At 31.8% G+C, this 20,967-nt stretch overlaps 1 pseudogene; it reads right to left on the bottom strand.

The window, feature by feature from the left end:
* Nucleotides 1-13,567: 13,567 nt before the first annotated feature.
* LOC111999496 (MADS-box protein SVP-like) overlaps nucleotides 13,568-20,967 on the bottom strand; it is a 37,056-nt pseudogene continuing 29,656 nt past the window's right edge.

Here is a 20,967-nt window from a genome sequence, read left to right as displayed (position 1 = left end):
AATGTGCCAAATGCTAAATATTTGACACATTTACCACACCAAATACCAAAAAGCCCTTTTATCAGATGTGTCAAATTTCATAAAATTTGCCACATGTGAACAGTACCGTTGCAAATTTGCAACAGTACGGACTCAAAATGGTATAAGTTTTATTATTTTTTATTCTCTTTTCTCTCTCCTCTCTCTTCACCTTAATCTTTTCTCCTCCCTCACCTCTGTTCTCTCTCACAGTTCCCTCTCTTCTCAGCCACCGGTCCCTCTGTTCTCGGCCATTATCACTGGAGGCGCAAGCGGCATGGGCCGAGCCATCGTCATTCACCGCTCACGACGCACGAGCCATCGTCGCTCACGGCGCACAAGCCTTCGTCATCGCCAACGTCCAAGACAAGAAGGGCCATCGTCATCGCTCTCTGATCTCGCCGATCTCTCTCTCTCTCTCTCTCTCTCTCTCTCTCTCTTTTGGTGGTTGGTTGTTTTGATTGTTGTTGGTTTGATGATTTGGGTTATTGGTTTGATTTGGGTTTCGGTTTGTGCGATGGGTGGGTTTCGGTTTGTGCGATGGGTGGGTTTCGGTTTGTGCTGTGTGTGGTGGCTTGCGTTTCGGTTTGTAGGGCTTTTGTGGGTTTCGATTTATGTCGTCTATGGGTTTTGGTTTGTGTAGCGGGTGGACTTTTTGGGATGTGCAATGAGTGCTGACTGTGGCTAATTCGGCAGAGCAGTGGCCGTGGCTAGTTCGGCGAGGCTGTGACTGGGTTGGATAGGTGGCTGTGCCGTTGATAGGTGGGTGAATCGGTGATTGTGGCCGCATTGTTGTAGTAGTAGTAGTTGTTGTTGTTGCTGCGGCGGTGGTCGATGATGACGATGATGATGGGAAGGAATTTAATATATTATTTTAGTGTGTAGGAAATATTATTTTAATGTATAGAATTGGAGGATAAAACATCTGATAAATGAGATGTTGTAAAATGACGTGGTAAAATAATAAAGTAGGGTTTTAATGTAACAAAATGACATAACTTTTGCCACATCTAATACAGATGCTCTAAAAGATGGAAAAATAAAATAAAATCTGAGCAGGTGTATACTACAGGCCTATACAGCCCACATAATTAACAAAACTGTCGTTTCTCACCCCAAAAAGAAAAAAAAAAATTGTTGCATGGCATGGAAATACACTAGCTTAATTTTAACATTGAATTTATTATTCATAAATTATCTATTAAAGATATTTTCTTAATCCTTTTTAATGTTTCATAGTAATTTGAAGATGAACAAAACCATAATAAAAGTTAAATTATAATTTTTATCTATTCTTATTTTTGTTTCTTTATATATTATTTAAGAGCATTCACAACAAAACTGTCAAATACTAAAAAAGTTATTTTTTTAACAGCTCACATCATAAACTACCTAATAAAATAATTAAAAAAATATTACTCTCTCTCTTTTTCCCCCACTCACTTTCTCTTTTCACACACAACCACATATTAAAATAATTTTTTTTTTTTTTTTTACAATCTATGAACAATAAGAATCCATATATGCAACCTTACTTTTCATAGATTACAAATTTTTTAAGTTTGCAAACCCGGATGAAATGAGTTTTAGGCGGCTTAAGTTATAAAATAATACTAGTGGTTTAAGAGCATTCACAGCAAAACTGTTAAATGCTAAAAAAGTTATTTTTTAACAGCTCACACCATAAAATAAGTCTACTGCTATTGACGTAATATTTAACATCCAAGTTACAATAGAGTGTCACACCCTAGTGTAGCTTCAAAGTTATAAATAATAATAATAATAATAATATTTTATATCTCCATCTCCTCTTTTCATTAAAATAATATTTCTTTTTCTTTCTTTTTCTCTTTCTTTCATCATACCTCTGTCACTCCTCTTTCTTTTTCTTTTTCTTTTTCCATTCAGTGGCTTCAATCTTCACCATTTCTATCTCCCATTTCTGTCACTTCGTCCTCTCTTCTTTGCTTTCTTCTTCTTCTTCTTTTTCTTTTTTCATTTTTTTTTTTTTGTGGGTCGACTTCGTGGTTCATGGGTGGCTCAGCTCGTGGGTCTCGCATTGGGTTTTGGTGGGTTTTTAAATAGAGTTGCGGTGGTTTCCAGCGGGTGTTGATGGTTTCCGGCAGATGTGGCTGGGTTTTTCGGCGGTGATTGTGAAAGGATTACGGGTTTGTGATTTTGGTGGATTGTTTTTCTTTTTCTGATTGTTGGTGGTGATGAGGTTGTAGGTTTGGGTTTGTGATTTGGTGGGTTATTTTTATTTTTTTGCTTGTTGGTGGTGATGAGATTGTGGGTTTGGGTTTGTGATTTTGGTGGTTGGGAACTGTGGTTGTGGGAGGTGGTGGCAGTGGCAGTTGTTGTATCTCGTGGTGGCTGCTGGATAGTGATTTTTTTTTTTTTTTTTTTAGGGGGGGGGGGGGGTGGTGGTGGGCAGTGGCTAGCCGTGAGTGTGGGTGTGGCTATGGCTATAGGTTTGCTAGGATAGAGAAGAAAGTGGTGGCTTTGTTCAGGGAAAGGGAGAGACAAATACGAAGAGAGAGAAAGAAACACAGTGAGAGAATAAAAATAATAATATTTAAATGAAGTTGTAAAAAAAAATAAAACTTCTTATTTTAGATATACTGTAAAATGACGTATTAAAATAAATAAGACAAAAATTATATTTTAGTTTCTATATTTTTAGGTTATTTTTATTTTAGTCTTTACATTTTATTTTTATCAGTTGTAGTTCCTATTTTAAAAAACGCTTTCTGTTTTGGTTTTTAACGTTACATCAGAAACGGAAAAAGCTGACGTGACAAATGACTAAAACAAATAATACTAAATTAATGTTCATGTGGCCTAAATTAATAATAAAAAATATTTTTTAACATTAAAAAATGTCACATTAGCATCTAAATTAAAAAAAATTAATTTTAACTAAATAAAAAAAAAATAAAAACAGAATTAAAAACTAAAAATAATATGAATTGAGATATAAGTGAACAAGATCACAAACCCGATCCAAGAAAACAAGCACAGAAATTAAAAAAAAAAAAAAAAAAAAAACCAGATGTGGCATTTCATCAAGCAGGTGCTCTACGTTTTGTGTTTTATTTGCTGATTGTGTTTTTCTTTCCGGCATTTCATCGAACAGGTAGACGGCTTCATTTCCCAAACCAAAACCGTCGCGGGCCAAACTTAAACCCAACGCCGTGGCACCTTTTCGAACCCAAGACCTTCAGTGAAGATAGCCGCCAAATCCGAGCCTTCAAGATCTTGCATTGCTTGTCACTCTAGCAATAACACAGTCCCCAAACGCCGCCGTTTTCATTCCTCAAAATCCAGCGAGAAATGCCCAGAATTTTTCCAGTGGATCCATCAGGACCTCGAGCCCTGGGCTCGGACTGGAATCTCCAAGGCCCATTTGGCGGAGGCCCAGATATACGCGGCTTTCCGGGTCGTGATCGTTGGTGGAAAGCTGTTCGTGGATTTGTACTACGCGTGTGCAAAGCCGAGCCATGTTTACTATATGGGTTGTTGCAGCTTCTCAAGAGGTATCCTGGAATGGTACCTGATGTGGATATAATGTTTGATTGCATGGATAAGCCTAGAATCCACCAGGCTGAGCATGAATCGATGCCGTTGCCGCTTTTTCGGTATTGTACCACTGGGGAGGACTATGACATTCGATTTCCTGATTGGTCTTTCTGGGGTTGGTAAGTAGTTTTTTAGACAGAGAAAGCTCAACCCCCGGCAAAGAAGAAATGGATGATCCGAGAAGAATTGTGACCAGGTGATCCGACACAGGGGACTCGGGTTAGGGTTAGGGATTCCATTCAATTTGGTTCAGATTTGGGAATTTACTTTTTTTTTTTTTTTTTTTTTTAATTTCTAGATTTGTGTTCTTATTCAAGCTACACTGATCTCAATTCATATAATTTTTAGTTTTTAATTCTGTTTTTATTTAGTTAAAATTAATAAATTAGTTTTTTTTTTAATTTAAATGCTGATATGGCATTTCTTAATACCAAAAAACATTTATTATTAGGATTTTACTAACACGTGTCCTGAGGGCACACAATAGTATATCATTTTTGAAAAAATTTTATCGAGAATTGAAAAAGTTTTGACAGTTTTTTCAATTCCCGATAAGATTTTTCCAAAAACGAATTTGTTAATGTATGCCCTTAGGACATACATTAACCGGACCCTTATTATTATTAATTTAGGACACGTGGACATTAATATAGTATTATTTATTCTTACCGTTTGTCACGTTAGCTTTTCTCGTTTCTGATGTAACGACAAAGAGCAAAACGGGAAGCGTTTTTAGGATAGGAACTAGAAGCGGTAAAAATAAAATATAGGGACTAAAATGGGAATAGCCTGAAAATATATTGACTAAAATGTGCTTTCTGCCAATAAATAAAATAGTGTTTTAAGAGCAGTATCCGAAAATGCTATTTTATTCCATTTTACCATTCTAAAACACTACTTTATCAATTATACCAGACTATTTTACAATACATCTAACATCCAAAAAAAAAAATTCCCATTCTTTAAAAAAAAATTATATTTTATTCTTTTCTTTTTACTATTTCTCTTTTTCTATTCATTTTCCTCTCTTTCTCCCTCAACCTTTAGCACCAGTTTCAACACACAAAGCCACACACACACACCGACCAATGATACACTGACCACCTATCCAAACCTATCACCACACACACATAGAGCCACACACTCAAACAAAAACAAAAACCCAAAACAAAAACAAAACACAATCCCATCACCACACACACCAATCACCAGACACATCGATCCACCTATCCAGAATCTTCTCTTATTTTCTTTCATCTTCACACCAAACAAAAACTGAACACAATCCAAGAGTTTCAAACCCGAACAAAAAAAAAAAAAAAAAAAACCACCCACCAGAGCCCTCACTCCAATCCAAACCCATTCAGGCCACACTAATCACCACACACACCAATCCAGCTATCCAGAACCTTCTCTTATTTTCTTTCATCTTCACACCAAACAAAACCTGAACACAATCCAAGAGTTTCAAACCCAAAAATAAAAAAAAATAAAATAAAAAACCCACAACCAGAGCCCTCACGCCGATCCAAACCCATTCAGGCCCACCGGAGCCCTCACGCCGATTCAAACCCATCGGAGCCCTCACCCCAGCCTACCGACCCACCGTCGTCAAACCGATCGGAGCTCATTGGAATCACTATCGGAGCTCCGATTCAAACCCATCGGAGCCCTCGCGCTGAGACATCGAAGCAATCCGATTCCACCGTTGTTAAAACCCATGGGGTCTTGGGTCTAAAGAGAGCAGAGAGCAAATGATAAAGAGAGAAGGAAGATAGAGAAAAGAGGAGAAATAATGAGAGAGGAGAGAGAAATTCTCGGGTTAAAAAGTCCAAAGAGTATTAAAAAAAAAAAAATTATACCATTCAGCTACAGTATGATCTTAAATGTAAGATGGTACTATAGCTCTATGCCAAAAAAATTTGACATTACTCAAGTTTAGCCTTCCAGTTGCTGAGCAATTTTTGGGCTTAAATGCCAAATGTATCTTACATTTGGCATATGGCAGGCCCACTGCTAATGCTCTAAGATGTTAAATGCTAAAAATTTACCTCTTTTGATACGAATGCTCTAAGTAATATTAGTATATTACCCAATTCTTTTATAGAGGAGCATTTAAATTTGAATTATATATACATGAGATAGATTAAAGCTACACTTGGTGTAGTTTTAGAGTTACACATTTTCTAAACCTTTGGATTTAAGTAAATACAACAATAAAAAAAAAAAAAAAAACGCTTATTAGTACTAATATTTTGATTAGAATCTCATTTATTATTCCTTATTTATGACATTCCATACCTAAAAAAAAAAAAAAAAAAAAAAAACGCTTATTAGTACTAATATTTTGATTAGAATCTCATTTATTATTCCTTATTTATGACATTCCATACCTAAAAAAAAAAAAAAAAAAAAAAAACGCTTATTAGTACTAATATTTTGATTAGAATCTCATTTATTATTCCTTATTTATGACATTCCATACCTAAAAAAAAAAAAAAAAAAAAAAAACGCTTATTAGTACTAATATTTTGATTAGAATCTCATTTATTATTCCTTATTTATGACATTCCATACCTAAAAAAAAAAAAAAAAAAAAAAAACGATTATTAATACTAATATTTTGATTAGAATCTCATTTATTATTCCTTATTTATGACATTCCATACCTATCCCTATTCCCAAAACAATTTTCTCTCTCTCTTTCTCGTGTGAATGAGTTTTTATTTTACAGCGTTGACAGCAAAGGAAAAACAAGATAGGGAATTCATTGTAGTTCAATAATGCTTGAGATTTCTGTATATACATGTTTTGTATATACAAGTTTTACTACAAGTTTTATGTCAAAAAAAAATTATAGTCTATATTTAAATAATTCAAAATAAATTATAGTCTTATCTAGGGTTGGGTTTAAATTACAAATGGTGTAACTCTAAGCAATGTTATACCAATCGATATTTTTTAATTATATGTGAATTTTGACAAATCAACCGTTGAATTACATGACCTTTGTATATTCTTTATGCTTGCAAAATTCAAGGCGATCAAAAATCAATAATCATGTTATCTATCAATTATATAAACTCAGGTTTTTATAGTTTAAAATAATGCATAAAAGTTGAGCTTTTTGATCAAATAGTAAACAACATCTAATTAGTATGAAAATTGGCATACATGTTAAAAAATATAGAACATGTAATCCAACGATGGAATTTTCAAAATATAAATTCATTAATAAGTTCTTGGGTGGTGTAATATTGGTTAGAGTTACACCACATGTAATTTGAACCAAACATATATATATATATATATCTAGATAGATGGTGTGTGGTTGAATTTGAAAACTAGAGAGACTAAAATAAAGTTCAATAAAAGGTTATTTAAAACTAGACACAAAAAGGAAAGTTTTTTTTTTTTTTAATTTTTTTTTTATATGAAGAAGAGGCTAAATAAAGTTAAGAACAAATTAATATTGTTTCTAAATAATTTGTAGCTTTTAGTTTCATCCTTTAACCAATGCTTGTGTTAATTTAATTATTCAACTTTGTTTCAAAAATAATAATAATAACAATTAATCCAATGTTACACTTATTCCACATTCTTTTTAAAAATTGAATGTAGAGTGACTATCATTTTCATGATATTGCTTTACAAAGGCATGAGACTAAAGAGTTCAAAAGAAATTGAAAAACTATATCTATGGTTTGGCCTTATTATAACTTAGGTCATAAACTTTTTATTTTTATATTTAAAATCCTATAATTTGGACTAAAATGCAACCAATTTGCATTTTGTGAACAAATTATTTATTCCCTTTTTGTTTTCATGTATTACAACTTAGTCCCACAAACTTCTCAATTACTGCATTTTCACCCCTAAAATTTTTAAAATAAAATCTAAAACTCTAATTTTAATGGAATTCTATTGATTTCATTTTAGTCATCTTATGGGTAAAATGTAAAAATTGAAAGATTGTAAAATTAAATTGTATTTGGACAATATCATTGGTGGATATAGTGGCAAAGGATCAAAGAGACCGGGGTGGGGGAGGGGAGGGTAACCCAAAATTTTCTAAAAATCTTGAATATATATATATATATATATTAACCCTTAAAAATTGTATCCAAAAAAAATCTTATATATATATATATATATAAGTTGGGTTCAAGTTACACTTGGTGTAACTCTAAATAGTGTTACACTACCCAAAAACTTGTTATTAAGTTCATATTTTAAGAATCCCACCATTGAATTGCATGCTCCATGTGTGCTGAACATGCATGTCAATTTTCATGTCAATCGGATGTTATTTACCATGTGAGATTCTCAAAATATGAATTCTAAAACAAGTTATTAGGTAGTGTAACATTGCTTAGAATTACACCAGATATAACTTGAACCGAACTCATATATATATATATATATATATATGAAATGGCAAAGTAGCTTGACTTCTAACATCCTAAATCTTAGTTAAATATTTTAGATATCTATAAATCAAAATTGTTATTTTTTAAGTATATAGTTTATTTAAGAAATTATAAGGTTATTCATATTTATTTAAATAGAATCACAATTTTATTAGGGTTGGACATTTATAAATTATAGTGAACATGGTTATGCTAACAATTATCTCAAGTAATAATGAGAGAAAAAAAAAAAAGGCTTTTATTCTTACACTTTTGTAGACACCTAATTTTATAACCTATATTTAACCTCATCTGGAGACAAAAGAGTAATTTTACATCTAGAAGGTAAAATCGTAACTTTTGATCGTAATTTCATTCGCTTCATATAAAAAAAAATCTTGAAATCTTAATAATCAAAATTACAGCTCACAGGCTTCAATTGAAACCATTGGATTAAAAGATATTAAGAAATCAAGTTTTAACTATTAAAATGTATACACAAGGTTGAGTCCGATTAGGTGTGATTGTGAACAATTGATTTTAATTGGTACCATGAGTATTCAATTTAAAATTGGAGACATGTAATAATCCTAATTGATTGAACTAAAAATAATTGCAAGGTTGCACATAATTGATTAATTCAATTATCAAATATAAATGATTTCTCAATTATTGTTGTAATTATCCTTTTAAAAGGGCAATTAGGCAAAATTAAGTGTTTTTAGGGCCCTAATAAATGTGATTGGGTTAAAATGAAATTTGCTCACTCTTTTTTCAATATCCTTGAATCATTACTATTTTTTTTTTTTTTTTGAGGAACAATTATTAATGAAAAGTTAAAATGTATTGTTCCTTTTTTTTTTTTTTTTTAAATGTATTGTTGCTAATTATTTAACCATAATAGGTTTAGACAAATGGTTTTACCGTTTTATTTTTATAATTCAATAATTGGAAGAAGAGTATTTGTCAATTGAGCTACAATGCTCTTGGCAAAAGGTTTTATAACTTAATGGCACATTTTGTAAAAATGAGGAGATTTAAATGTTTGATAATATTCTTTGATATGTTAAAAAAAAAAAAATTACTTAAGTTTTAGGCCCAAAAAATGTAAAAAGAAAACCAACAATACTACTAAATATATAAAAATGGAAATTTCATTTATATCATCTAAACTTACAAAGATGGAAATTTCATTTATATCATCTAAACTTACAATGAGAGAAGTAGGAAAAGAGAAAGTTCTAATTTATTCTTGTTTGGTAGAATTTACTTTGTAACCATATGTTTTGGAAGGTGTCAATTTATTTCTTCATTATAAATAATATAATATAATGGAGAAAAATGTTTATAAAATAATAATAATAATAATAATGGAGAAAACACTGAGAGAGTAAAAATGATACATATTTAGATTGAAAGAGTGAAAAAATATTGAAAATGTTGAAACAGGTATAATATATAATATTGGAATCAAATTAGTAAACACAAAACTATGGGCCAAAAAAAAAAAAAAATACATGTTTGGTAGGAGTGTTATTTTAGGAGTGATTGAGTTACGTTTCTCATTTTAGGGTGTTTAAACACTGAATTTAGAAAAATTCTCTTTTCAGTTTTTAGTATTGAAATAACATTGTTCAATAGTACTTTTGTAAATATTTTAAAAACTATAAGTCCCACTGATTAGACTACATGTAATTACTTTTTTTTTTTTTAAATGCACAGACACATACCAAACACACAATTATGTTTTTTCACTTTTGAAATGACATTATTAGAAATATAGTATCAAACACACTTTTTGCATTATCTATACTATTATTTAAGGGGCTTCCCTTGTTTGGAATTCTTATTTTTTTTAGTTAAAAAATGTCCTTACACCCCTATGTTTAAGTAAAGACAAAATTAAAGGACAATTTGATAAAAATGAAACTCTAACTCCCGCTAAAACATTGCCTAAAAAATAGGACTACTTTCTTGTTAATTTTAAAATTATTTTATCTGCTTATAAATTAGATTTTCAAAATAAAAATTATATATATAAATAAAAACAAAGAGTTTTTTTTTTTGGCTAAAAAAAAGCTTCATTACACGCATGCGTGTGATGAAACTAGTGAGTACTTTAAATACATATTTTGACAACATTTTTTAAATCACAATTTTATATCATTTTAAAAAATAATACTCAAACACTGCCAAACAAGCTTTAAAATCCTACCAGATTTAATTGCAGACTTCCAGCAATAAAAAATAGGGACCAATGGAGAGGTCAACATCTAAACTTTTTCAACAAGCAAAAAAGGGACAAGATTTTTGAGGCCACGACTCTTTTTTTAATTTTTTGCAGAAGCGGGCCCATGACTTAAATACAAAAATGTTTTAGATACAAAAATGGATTTTTTATTTTATTTTATTTTTCCTGAATAAGATAATTTAATTGAGAAGAAGGAACCAAAATGGTCTAGTCTTAGCTCAAGTGATATGCTCGACATATATTGTTCCATATGCCTGGGATAAACTGGCTAAGCACTCTTGTCACTTGTTCTAGTAGATGATTTTATATTGGTAAATATTAATAACCACGTGCACTGTTTGTTAAAGTTAGACTAATGCAGATCCTATTTAATAAAAAAATTGAATTTATTGAAAGGAAAAAAAAAAAAAAAAACCATAAAACTGACTCCACAATCTATTTTAACATTTTTTCTCTCTATGAAGCTAGCTCCACAACCTATAAAGCTGCAAAAATAAAAATGACATAAAGCTGAATAAAAAGGACAAAAAGATGTTGTAAAGTATAAAATGCCGTACGCCACTTGTTAACAACACAAGCCATTTATATTAGAAATTTTTTTATTTTATTCAAGTGTGGTCTACATCAAGTTCCAATAATTATTAACCATTAGTATAAAGGATCACACTTAACTAATTTGAAGTTAAGATTTTTATTTTTTTTTATTTTGGTATCGGTAAACCACTATACATATCACTCATGCTAAGAGACTAGATGATTGATGTAGTTTTATCTATTTTTTGATTCATGAGTTCTACTAGATGATTTTATAAAGGCATATGTTAACAAGCACCACGTAGTTCTTGTTAAGGTTAGAGTAATGTAAATCCCATTTAATAAAAAATTGGATAACTGAAGGAAAAAAAAATATAAAACTAGCCCCACAATCTATTTTAATACTTTTTTCCACTCTATAAAGCTGGCTCCACAAATTATGTAGTGCTTGTTAAGGTTAAGCTAATGTAAATCCTATTTAATAAAAAATTGGATAACTGAAAGAAAAAATATATATATAAAGCTAGTTCCACAATCTATTTTAATATTTTTTTTCTCTCTATGAAATTGGCTTCACAGCCTATAAAGTTGCAAAAAAAGGACATAAAGCTGCCAAAACAAAAACAAAAAGATGTTGTGAAGCACAAAAAGCTATTTACGGTACCTATCAACTTGGGAAATTTTTTATTTTATTCAAGTGTGGTCTACATCAAGTTCCAATAATTGTTAACATTTAGAATAAAAGGTCACACTCAACTAATTTGAAGTTAAGATTATTTTTGTTTGGTAACAGTAAATAGGATACCACATTACATATCTCTCGACCTAAGATACTAGATGTTTGAAGTAGTTTTATTTGTTTTTTGATTCATGAGTTTAATTATTTCAAATTGTAATATAATAGAATACTTGATTTAGATATATATATATATATATATATATCAATTTAACAATTCGAGAATTGGGATTGAAAAAATAAATAAATCAAAGGATGTGACCGCATGTACTATATATGATTAATAAATCAAATTATACAAAGATAGAAGCGGTAAGTGTAATTATTAGTTTTAAAATGTTTAACATGTTCATGTTTTCTTGTTATACCAAAAATAAATATGTTTGGTGAGATTTCCAAGTGTAAACCTACTAGTGTTATAAGTGACCTCATGTACTATTCATGATTCACATTTTGGCTATTATTTTGGGTAAAGTGAGAAAAATGACTAAAAAGAGTCAATCACAATTTATTAGCCTACTACTTGAAGAGTAATACACACATCAGGTAGATAATCAATTACTTGAGGAGTTCTACTTCGAGATATTCACATTAGCACCCCTAAAACAAAACGAGAAAAAAAGAAAAAGAAAGAGAAGAATGACATTTTAATTTTTTTTTCGCACTAGCCCTAACATGTTAAACGTTTTTTTTTTTTTTTTAATTTTATATATATATATATATATATAATATGAAGAGAGAGAGAGAGAGAACCATGACAAGATCTAATTAAATATGGATAAAACCTGTGAAGTGCTAATCTTGAGTTGCCAAGGAAGACTAGGAGATAGAACAATCCAACCTAGAAAAATTCAAAATTCAAAACAAAAAATGAAGAAGAGGAAAAAAAAAAAAAAAAACAAAAATGAAAATAGTGGGTGCAAACTAATATTATGAATTATGGTATCACTCTTCTCAAGTTGGTGCAAGAATGTGGAATGCAAAATCATAGGAAGCTAATAGAAGCCTTATTGCAAGCAAGATTGACTTGAAAACATTTTTAGACCTGAAGGCTTAAACCAAAGTGTACTCAAAAGCACCATTTTTTATAAAGAAATGTTGCAGAAAATATGTAATACTAGTAATCACGCAAAGATAAACAAAACCTATTGCAAAATTGTGAAACAATTTATCAATAGTATGACTTGCCATCAGTCTCAACCCTACATTCAACCTTTTCCTACACCCTCTACTTCATTTACCATTGTAACAAATTGACCCTTGATTCATCCATTAAAATGACTAAGCATCCAAAATCTACCATATACACAAGCAGACTCTCTTAGAATCAGCTGGTGAACACAAATTGGTCTTACAGAAAGTTAATTACAGCTCTGAGCTAGGATTTGTATTTACTTAATCATGGTCTTTTTTCTTTTGTATTAGAGAAAAGAGAATCCATGTATGCTTCTTGATCTTCACTATACTTCAAATTTATTTAGGAAAAGGTAGCCTGCAAGACAGAGAAAGATGCACTAACGCAAAGAGTTTCTCTGTAATAGCAGCATGCATTTCTAGGCATGCAGTCAATGATGATAGTTAAGTTGCTACACAACCAGAAAAATTGCTCATTGATGAGTTGAAAGTGACATCAACCTGTGGTTGCAACCATTAATTTCACCAACAAATTTATCTTTCAGTACTAAATAAGCCCATATAGAACTGAAAATTAGAATATAGTACATATTGTAATGCTAAATCCAGAGAAATAACTAAACCTCAGGACAAATTTATCTATTTGGTCAAGTTCCTCTATTGAAACTACAACTATATGCTATAAGGCCCAAAAATATTGAGGTTCGCTGTAAATATCCTTTGATTGAATCTTGAATATTATTTCATACTTCATCCAGAAAACTCGAAATTTTAAGAATTTCACAAACTTACCCCAACTTGAGAGATATGTATGAACTGTATTGTCTTGAGGATCAAATGAGCTGCAAATATTGGTAATTAACTCAGATAACTAACCTTGTTTAAGTACATGTTTTTGAGTGCTAAACAGATTCTCCATCTATTGAAGAGACATTTTTTGTAACTGAGATAGGAAGAGAGCAGGAAGAATTTTTTCTTAAAAAAAAAAAAGACCTATTACCTGTTTTAATCGTTGGATTTCTTCCATCAGTTGGGCTCCCTGCATTAAAAGAATAAGATGAACAGAGACCCATTACTAAGACTTCTTAGCCTTAAATACAAAATATGATTTAATTAATATGGTATATTTACTTAACTTCTTATATAATAAATAGATGCGTTATGAATTGGTATAGGTCAGGTGATGGGATAAACAATATAACATTCAGTTTTGAATTTATGTTAACAATGGTTTCAACTAAATATTCAATGGTGCTTGTTACTTGTTGTTAGCCATGTGAACTTTTCCTTTCTCTACCCATTGAGCTAGCCAGTGCAAGCAAAAACCACTATTTTTATGAACTTGCACCAACTTGCATTCACATTATGACAAAGTTTTACAGCTGACATTTGCTGAAGATATGGATTTAGGGTTTAAGCTTATTACATTATAGTAGTCCTAATTGTACACGGTATTAAACTATATTACTGCAATCCTAGGGTTAACACAAAGTTAGTCTACTACATAATCCCTTAAAAAAGTACACTATTATACACAAAATTCAATAATAAATATGTAGTTGTTTAAAATTTTCTACTGTTCACATAGGCATCTAAGACAAAACCACCTTAATACCTTGTGTTCTTTCAACTTCTCTTAGTTTCTTCTTTCCACCTAATATTTCAATATTTTACCATGATATTATTATGGAGCGGATCATCACTAAAGTAAGAAACTGTTATACATTGAAGCCATATGAACTTTAGCTCAAGGGCACTGATCTGTTCCGGAAATGTCTTGCAAACATTATAATAATTGTATGAAATGTCCTGCAAAGATTTAAAGTTTGGAACATGACCTTTTGCTGAAGGGCAGTGATCTCTTCCAGAAAACTTTCACCCTGCAAGACAAAAGTTTCTTATATTAAGAGAAAGTGCATAAATTTCAACACTCCATTATAATGCCGGCAAACAGAGATAAAAAAGAGAGACAAGCCTTTGTTTCTATAACACGGCTCGGGCCTACTTCAAGCTCTTCCTCTAGTTTCTGTAATTCTTCTATATCCATCCCAGGGAGTTCTTCTCCCCTAATCTTCCTGTGTTAGGTGTGAACATTTCTCAACATTAATTTATTGTGATATGTACATGCTTCTACAGTAACAAGATGATAGTGATGTAGCTATAATACCTCAGTCATGTGTCTTCTCCTCAATTTCCTTGCTCAACATGGCGTAGGAGGTACCATTCTCAAGCTAATATAAACAACTGCCGTTCATGAAGATTTTTGAAATGTGATGTGTTACCGTGAAAAAGGTCTTTACATGAGAAAGAATCTGACGAACAAGTTGTACGTGAAGAAGCAACTTTACAGTTTGCATATGAAGGAAGGTTCAGATTTGTTGAAGTATTTCAACACATTTAACATGTTCAACACCCAATTGTTAAGTTTTGGGGTGCATTATAAGGATGAAGATAAAGCGTTACTCTTATTAGCATCACTCATCTAGTGACTATGTTGATGTATGGGAAAGAAACTGTAGTACTTGATGAGGTGACTAGTGCTCTCTTGTCACATGTAAAGATGAAGCAAGATGACGATGGTTCTCAGGCTAATGGACTTATTGTAAGGTTAGAGTCGAGTTATTGGTGTAGAAGTGAGTCAAAATCCAATGGGAACAGATCTTAATCTAGATCACGTACAAAGAAAGATGTAGAGTGTTTTTATTGTCACAAGAAAGGGCACAACAAGAATCAATGTTAAGAGTTGAAAGAGCATTTAGAGGAGAAGATGAATGGAAAGAAGCCTCTAGAATCAGCTAGTGTTGTTGAAGAAACATCAGATAAAAGTGAGGTTGGTGCAGATTTACTTTCCGTCTCATGCAAGTAATAATCTTCTATGGGAATCTTGGGTTTTAAACTCAGCATGCTCATATCATATGACTCCAAAGAAAGATTGGTTTGACATGTATAAGCCTTACAATGGTGGTATGGTCCAAATGGGTAATGATGCTACATGCCTGATTATTGGGATTGGTACCATGAAGATCAAGATATTTGATGGAGTTGTAAGAGTTCTTAGTATTGTCAGACATTTTCCAGATCTTAGGAAGAATTTGATTTCTTTAGGAGTATTGCATGATTTGGGGTATTTATACTCATCAAAGGGTGGAATCATAAAAATTACCAAAGGTGCTTTGATAGTGATGAAGGGATAGAAAGTAAGCACGCTTTACAGATTGATTAGGAACACAGTTTTATGAAGAGTTGCAGTCACCACTTCGATATAGTCCAACACTAACGACACAAAATCATGGCATATGCGACTTGGCCATATTGGTGAATGTGGCATGTTAGAGCTGCACATGAGAAATTTTAGTAATCGGGGTGAAGACATGCAAGCTAGACTTCTGCGAGTATTGTGTGTATGAAAGCAGCATAGAGTCAGTTTCAAAACACGCTCTCATACAAGTAAAGGTGTTCTTGACTATGTTCATTTAGATGTTTGGAGTCCAGTTTTAGTTTCTTCTCATAGCGATGCTTAGTACTTTGTCAATTTCATTGATGACTACTCTAGAAGAGTATGAATTTATTTTATGAAGCATAAGTTTGATGTGTTTGGCATATTTAAAAAGTGGAAAGCATAAGTTGAAAATCAAATTGGCAAGAAAAGAAAATACTTTAGAATAGATAATGGACTAGAGTATAGAGATAAAGAATTCAAAAGATTTTGTGAATTAGAAGGTATTACTTGTCACTTCACAGTTAAAGGAACAGAACTTTAGTAGAAAGAGCCAGATGCTTGATGTCCCAGAAGCCTAAAGAAAGCACACACGATGCTCTCTTCTTGGAAACTAAATTGCTACCTTCTGGGTAGTAAATCTCGAATCTACGAGGGGTTCCTTGAATTTACAAAGTGATAAACTGTAATCCACCAGAGAAAGAATTTGACAAAAAGTCTGTATTTTTGTAAATCTGAAAACTGCCTTGCCTTTGGAGGCTACAATGCGTTTAAATAGTAAAAAGAAACCCTAAGGCGGCTACGAAAGTATATAAAACCCTAATTTGACTAAACAACATTAAAAATACCTAAAACAAGGAAATAAATAACCTAAACCTAAAATAATAAAAATTACTTAACAATACTAAAATTAAATAATTATAAAATTTTAATTCTTGATTGTGTCCTACATCAATGCATGAGATTGAATACGGTTGCCAAAGGTGTTCTTAGCAGAGACAGTTAACACAGTAAACTTCATTTTTTAATAGATCTCCATCATCAGCCATTGATCAAGATTCCAAAAGAGGTTTGGTCAGGTTGACCAGTTGATTATTCGAGTCTAGAAATCTTTAGTTGTCCAACTTATGTGCATGTGCAGAGTGGAGAGCGTTCTAAATTAGATTCGAAGTCGAGAAAATGAATATTTCTTGCTCTTGAAAAAGGTGTTAAAGGCTATAGCCTTTGGGGTCCAATCTTAAAGAAAATGGTGATCAGCAGAGATGTCATATTTGATAAAGCCTTTATGTTGAGACAGAATGAAGCAAAGACAAGTGATGACAGTTCACAGGAGGAATTAACTGTTGAGGTGGAGTTTGACGAGAATAGTTCACCCGATGATAGGGGTAATGATAATGATATTGATCCACAACAACAACAGTAAGAGTCTCATTCAATTGCTAAAGGTAGAGAGAAGAGGTTCACAAAGCACCACAGAAATATGGCTTTGAAGATATGGTTAACTTTGCTCTCATAACCATCAGTGGAGATCCAATGTCTTATAGGGATGAAGAAGAGATGGGTCACTACTGAAGAATAAGACATGGGAATTAGTGAAATTTTCCAAGGGAAAGAAGGCTATTGGTTTCAAGTGGGTATACCTCAAGAAAGAAGCATTATCCAAAATGAAGGTGAAAAATTCAAAGCACAGTTAGTGGCTAAGGACTACTCACAGAAAGAGGAATAGAATGCCTTTAGTAACACAAATTAGGGTGTTTTATGGTCTACTAGCCTCTCTATGATTTCTTTTCTTATTTATATGCATAGTAGCCTCCAAGGTAATTCAAAATTTCATTAATATAAATTTCTAAAAGTTTTTTCTCCATTCCTTTTGGGGGACTTCAAATTTCTCCTTGTGAATTAAAGGAACCTCTTATGGATTCAAGAATTATTATCTCAAAGTAGACGTAATCTGTTTCTAATGACTTTCCACCTCACTTATTTACCTAACTATAAAACTTTAAAACATCAAACCTGTAGCTCAAGAGACAGTTGGTCCATTTTGCCAAGATTCTCTGGAGGTAGATTATGCCTTCATTTACTTGCTGAATACTTCAGACAACAAAAGGATAACACATTCAATTCTTTTGTCTCTCTCTCATTTTAATAATTGAAAGTGCGGCTGAACTTATAAACTACTAGTATGTATTTTTGACTCTTATCTGAGGAAATAAAACTTGAGCTGGTGACTGAAGAATTAATTATTTATCTCATACTGGCATGTTGCATATTTGCCATTATTTGCAAGCCAATTGTGTTCCCAATTAAAATGTGAAGCACAAGTGATATTTATATTGATTGAAACAAACTATGTGCAAACCCCTAATTTGGTCAAACTATATAAGGTGAACATCTATATGAACCCCTAAATTATTTATATTGATTGACACAAGGGTTACATTATGATGTAGGGAGATTATCTAAGATTTTATTTTTGAATGTAAAATTTATTCTGTTTTTGACTTTAAATTTTAAAATGAGTTTTAACGTTGAGGGTTTTAAGTGATTTGACTAGGCATTTTTCTATATTGGTGTAATCCCTAAACCCTATTAAACTTTTTATTTTTTTGAGATAATAAACCCCATTAAACTAGTGCTCTCGTAATTGTGAAAGGCAATAAAATTTGAATTAGAATAATTTGATGATTTGATAGTGATGACTTTCTGTTTGTTTGGTATTGATGCCAAATACCCTTAGGTGGTGATGCCTAGGGCTTGCAAGCAAATTTTAGAAGGTGGAGGCTAATATTTGTCCTGTATAACCTTTTATTCTCCTTTTATCATTTTTTTTCCTATTTTATTCTACATCAACTTGGTGTAAGAATGTTTGATCCCCCCCAACCAATTCAAATCAGTCCAAAAAGAAGAGAGAGAGAGAGAGAGAGAGAGAAAACCCTACACCCATTAGCCCAATTTTCAAAGGAAGAAAATGTGAGATTAGCCCATTAAACCCAAAAGCTAACCCATGCATATCAAGTTCTTAGCAACGACTAAAGTTTTAGTCTTTGTATTTTGTGGCTAAAAATGACTTCCTTTTATAGAGACTTTGAGGAGCAACTTAAGGAGAACGGGAATTGGGAAAAGCCTCCTTAACTCTTATTCCTCCATTGATAACCTCCTCACACTTATTGATAAAGTCAAAAATTTGTTGGCAAATGTGGATCTTGCACCATCAAATCGATGCAAGATGCACTTTAACCCTCAATGAAGGCATTGGTCACTATTGAACTTTTCAGTTGCATCTTGCATTATTGAGATTATGAGAATAACAACACCAGATGCCTTATATGATGATGAGCAAATGAAGGAAATATTTCAGCTGATTGTAGCAACATTTGAAGATTTGTCTATTTGTTTCATGTGCCCAATTGTTACTATATGAAGGAGGTTTCAATTCTTGACTTTGTTGCAAAGGTCCAGTCATGCTTGGTGATGCTGGACCTTGAGTGTGATGCATTGGTTGTTGAGATGTTTCAAATTTTCTTTAAAATAATTGGGTCCATCTATTCACTTGTTGTATTTTCGGCCATCGAAGCAATTATGTCTTTGGACATATATATAAAGAAATTTCCTTGAAACTTCTCAGCCCACTTTTAGCTAGTGTAAGAAAGGAAATTCAAAAAGTTTCACCTGTTTTGTAAAAATTAGGGGAGCAAGTAATCACTAAGATTAATGCCTAACAAGACAAAACAATGGCAACCACTCAAAAACTACCCAACAAGCTTGAGGGTAAAGCTTTACACGAGAGATAGTAACGTTGAGGCACCAAAATTTGGTTATACAAAGGAGATACACGTTGAGGCATCAAAATTATTTTTGAATGCGAAAATAATTTTGTCTTTGACTTTAAATTTTGAATTTGGTTTAATTGTTTAGGGTTTTAAGGAATTTGATTAGGCATTTTTCATATTGGTGTAATACCTAAACCCTATTAAACTAGTACATTTGTAATCGTGGAAGGTAGTACAATTTGAATAAGAATAATTTGAAAATTTGAGAATGATTGCTTTCTCTTTGTTTGGTGGTGAATGGTGATGTCTAGGGCTTATAGGAAAATTCTAGGTGGTGAAGTCTAGTATTTGTCTTGTTTATTCTCTTATTCTTATTTTCCTACTGTGTTCTACATCATATAAAATTCTTACATATTTAGTAAATTTCTAATTTTTGCAGGCATCAAATTAAATGACTTAGACTTTTGGATTTGGTTCAAGCTATTGCATTAAAATGTTACATAATTACTGCTTGCAGGATAAATATCATAGAGTAAATACTGTTTTAGTTTTGGAAACTTTAAAGATTGAAAAGATACTCTAAAATTCAAAGTAAGACTTCACAAAACTTGTCATATTAGTTTTCCATGACAGTTCATCATGAAGCCCTACGAAATCCTAGACATCTAGGTACGCACTTATTGTTATTTAAATTAATGTTGCTGAAAATTTTATCATTAACTACATTGAAATTCCTTTTGAAAATGCTTTATCTGGTTAATTGCAATTCTTAACAACAACAATCAAAGACAAGTGGATAAGTCCCACTAATGCACTGCAAAGAGCACAATTATGATGGAAAAGACCATGTTATTATCATGATCTTGATTAATGTGACTATAAGATCAATACTGAAACTAACATAGTACTTATCAAATTTGAAAGAAATCTAGTTACTTGACTAAGTTATGCTACTTATTTTCACTGTGGTTTAATTAGTAATTAGAGATTCTTATTCAAAGTCAAGTCACTCTTGACATCATTTTGGAAGAGTATGTCTTCCTAATCTTATTCTTTCTTCTTGTTGGCATGCTATTGCTAGTCTTCCCATCAGATATCTTCACAGCTAGGTTATTCCAACATTTGATCAATTTCATCATTCCAGTCATGGAATTATCATCAATTGAAGCGTAAGTGGTTATCCTGTCTGTCTGTAATCCTTCATTAAGAATTGTGTAACTAGCCTTGCTTAGATGGTAAAGTCTCTTATATTTAGGAACATGTAAATGTAATTCTTTTTTTCTCTTTTAAAATAAAAGAGAGAACACTTATGTCCTGTC

This window comes from Quercus suber, unplaced genomic scaffold (genome assembly GCF_002906115.3).
Source record: "Quercus suber isolate HL8 unplaced genomic scaffold, Cork oak 2.0 scaffold_229, whole genome shotgun sequence".
Taxonomy (NCBI): Eukaryota; Viridiplantae; Streptophyta; class Magnoliopsida; order Fagales; family Fagaceae; genus Quercus; species Quercus suber.
Note: the sequence above shows the minus strand (reverse complement) of the source record. Positions and strands in the feature narration are given on the sequence as shown.